The 3,617-nt window shown below is 34.0% G+C and overlaps 1 pseudogene; it reads left to right on the top strand.

Annotated features, from left to right (window-relative positions):
- The first annotated feature begins 280 nt into the window (after positions 1–280).
- Positions 281–2,073, top strand: LOC128128016 (GDSL esterase/lipase At1g31550-like; annotated as a pseudogene).
- The last annotated feature ends 1,544 nt before the right edge of the window (positions 2,074–3,617 follow it).

The raw sequence follows: 3,617 nt of genomic DNA, 5'->3' as shown, positions 1-3,617 counted from the left end.
GCGTTTTTGTTTCTTTTTTTGGGACAAAATTTAAAAGATACTGAAAAGAGGGAGGCCATAGAAGGAAGACAAATGCAGGAGGAAGACGCCACTAGACTTGGCGATGTGAATTCAATATTTTTTTGAAAAATAGCGTATCAATTAAAAAAGTAGAAACAATATGAAATTAGGGTTTACCTTCATTTAAGAAGAACATAGTCGACACATATATGTATCACTGGTAGAATTAAAACAAAGCTCTTTTCCGGTGAAGATTGCCCTAACGAAGGTGTAGGTGGCAATGGCGGGATCATTGATTCTTAAACCAATGTCGTGGAAATCGATTTCACAGAGGTTGGGTCAGTGGAATGTACGAACGAAACCCTACAGAGGGTGATGGTCGATGATTTTTGAGGTCGATCGTTTGAAGATAAAGAGGGGAGAAGAATAGGTTTTAGGAAGTTAACAAAATTACCATAATTAAATATGCAAAGATTATTATAATAACCTTAAATGATTTATTATTTCCGCAATTCTCATTGCTGCATACATGCACACAATAGTTGCTAGAAACATTTGAATCTAGCTCTCTCTCTCTCTCTCTCTCTCTCTCTCTCTTTCTCTCTCCATATATATATATATATATATATATATATATATATATATATATTGGACGTAATGTATATAAAATACTTCCGAAAAACTCTTTTTTTCGGAGCCTTTGGGCGCGCTGGGGCTTCCTTCTAGTGCTAGGGAGGTACCCTAGGCTTTAGGGGGTTAAGATAGTCTAGATAGAGTGTAGATAAAGCAAGAGAAGTTGGAAGATGTGAGAAAAACGCATGGCTTTAGACCTCTATTTATAGCTGCTGGACTTCGGATTACGTTGGGCATAGTATTCGGGTACGCGGGGCGTTCCTTTGTACACATGTGCATATATCTAATATTGGGATTATAATTATCTAAAAATTCGAAGATTCTTGTTTATAGTTTTGAGATTCAAAACTATTTAGAGAGTCCTATTGATCGATTACAATTGTTGGCAGATTGTAGAAACTTAATTGGACACTATTTGATCCTAATGTGAGAGATAGTGAAACCAATTACAACGGTCCAATATTTGACTATAAGCCAATCGAGGAGGTCAAATCATACATTACTCTTGTTATTGATACCATCGTCTCAATAGTCAATGTAACTACTCAAATCATTCAAACTATATTTTAAATAATCACGACCAACAACATACCATTCATTCACAAATTTCTTTTTCTAGTGTATGATTTTCTCCTGAGGTTGACTCTAATAGTTTTAAATACAAGAACTAGTTAATATGGGGGTTCAAACACTAGTTGTTCCAGGAACCTTTCAAATTTGGTGTTCTAGTTTAATTCTAACAGTTCGTGCTTCTAAAAAAAGATTATGATAACAGAACCAGTTGTCTCACCAGGTACAATGAACTTGTCGAATACCACAATGATCTGTTGAAAAAGAAACTAAACCACCTTCTAGAGCCTCATCAGAATGTCATCATCATCTATGCTGACTACTACAGTGCTGCCATGCAGATTATCTATTCTCCTGTTAAAATTGGTACAAAACATGTTATAATATTGCTACTGCTCAACGATTTACCATGTTATTGAGTAATTTAGTATCTTGATTTATGTTCTTGTTGGGATGGAATTCAAGAAATTTCAGGATTCACAAATCTGGTTTTGAAGTCGTGTTGTGGAGGTGGAGGCCCATACAACTACAACATCAATCCGTCGGCACAATGTGGACATGTACTTGCGACTGTGTGTGATGACCCGGATGCGTATGCTTACTGGGATGGAATACACTTTACAGAAGCTGCATATAGAATAATATTCAAGAGTTTATTTAAAGGCCAATATACTACACCCCGCTTTAATTCCTTGTGTCCTACACCTACACCTACATCAACATCACAAGTTGAAGTTGCTTTATCGGGATCACAAATACAACACTGAACTATCAGAGCATGGAAAGACATGTACTTGCCACTTAAAAGGCACTACAAATATTTCATAAATTGTTATTGTTTATGTAAGCTACATGCATAATTAAAATAAAATAAATGGCATACACTTGTTTAATGAAAAAAGTTGAATAAGATTGAATGCCTGGTAAGTAGTGTAACCATTCATTGGATTAAAATCAACCGTAATAGATGCCATGTAGGCATTTAATGGATATGGAGTCGGTTATGACCCAAAGCGGGCTGTTTGGTACTTTTTTTAATGCAGGGGATATTTGGTACTTGTATTAAAATGTATGTGTTGTGATTGAAGTAGCTTTCTAGGGCAATTGTATAATTACGTAAATAATGAATCTATTGAATTTAATTACTTCAAAGAAAAAGAATATTAATTTCAAAAGTACAATAGTAATGGGCTTTTGGTTTAGAGGATGTTTTTGTAAGGAATTGGAATCCAAAGGAATTGTAATATGCCATTGGTTTGGTTGGATGGAAATGAAATGGAACTCCATTACATTTCTTTGCTATTTTACGTTAGATTTGTGAATATATCAAAGAAATTGGAATGTAAATTAATGTATGTTATAAGAAGAATGTGTTCGTGTTTTAATGGGTTTATGAGGATAATTTTGTCTTTTAATGAACAAAAATGAACACTGGAATTCAAGCTAAGACAAGTTAAAAACAAAATTTTCTTATAAATATAGAAATAAAAAGGGGTGTTTGAATGTGCACTTAAAACAGTATAGAGTGTTTGTCCAAAACAATTTTGGGTCAAAATAATCAGATTAAGAGAAAAACAGTAAAGGGAGTGAGTGACCTAAGAAAACTAATTGTTGCACTAACTTCACGTAATAATCATCCAAAAAAACCCTACAACAGCAAAGTAATAGGGGATTTCATGATTATTATCACCTTTAGACTTATTAGTGTCCACTGGGATACTTTTTAATTCAAAAAATTAGAGATTTTTTGCTTCGAAAGATAATTTGGATAACCATAAAGTATCAACGATACACAAAAATTGTACTTTATTACAAACCAGAAAATAAGATTCGGTTTTCTATCTTGGATATTAATTGAATGAACCCTTAAAATTCAATAAAATAAAAAATGGGCTCTAATGATGACACTAATAGAGTAAATCTTCTTTAAACTAGAATAAAAGAAAACCCTTAAATTCATGAAGTAAATAAATCACCTCACAGTGCTTGAGAGAATCTGTAAATCGATTATATAAAAAAAAAATATATACAAGAACAGTAACCACGTTAATCGAGTCTAGAAGGGAAATCATAAACTATTGTTCTAAAATCCCAAATCAACATCAGATTCGAAAAACCCAAACTATAGGAAACCACTTACACTACAAGAATAATGGGAATTAGCGGTGACATCCACCTTTAGCAGTCACACGTAACTTTCGCTAAAGGTGGCTATTGCCGCTAAATGTTTCGCCGATAATCCCTATTGTCCGCGATCCACGTTGAAATATGAGGTGAAACCTTATCCGTTGACTTCGTCCCTAATCCAAGGACTGAAAATCGATAACGTACATACCAATAGCGGCGACACCACTAATACTCGAAAATTTTGACCGCCAAAGTTTCTCCCCAAAAGTTGACACCGATAATACTCA

This window comes from Lactuca sativa, chromosome 8, assembly GCF_002870075.4.
Source record: "Lactuca sativa cultivar Salinas chromosome 8, Lsat_Salinas_v11, whole genome shotgun sequence".
NCBI lineage: Eukaryota > Viridiplantae > Streptophyta > Magnoliopsida > Asterales > Asteraceae > Lactuca > Lactuca sativa.
Note: the sequence above shows the minus strand (reverse complement) of the source record. Positions and strands in the feature narration are given on the sequence as shown.